The following is a 294-nucleotide window of genomic DNA, read 5'->3' on the forward strand; positions in this document are numbered from 1 at the left end:
CCTGTTTGCGGCCAGGGAGAGCGGTGACGGCCCCGAGCCGGCCGACGGCTGAAACCGGGAGGGCAGCTGCTCTCCCCGCTCGGCACTTTCAGTTTCTCTCTCGCAGACGCACTCCTGGCGTGGTTTCCTCTAAGGCGCTTTGCGAGTTAAAAGCCGTATTAGCCGCCAGGCTAATCCTCCACGGGAATAAACAAACCACATATAAACCAGGAGAAGTTATCCCTGCTTGCTTCTCACATTCACAGTCCCGGAGCTGTGGCAGAAAAAGCAACCGGTCAAAGGACTTCCCTGCCT

The sequence above is a fragment of the Pygoscelis adeliae genome, unplaced genomic scaffold, assembly GCF_000699105.1.
Source record: "Pygoscelis adeliae isolate BGI_AS28 unplaced genomic scaffold, ASM69910v1 Scaffold209, whole genome shotgun sequence".
NCBI lineage: Eukaryota > Metazoa > Chordata > Aves > Sphenisciformes > Spheniscidae > Pygoscelis > Pygoscelis adeliae.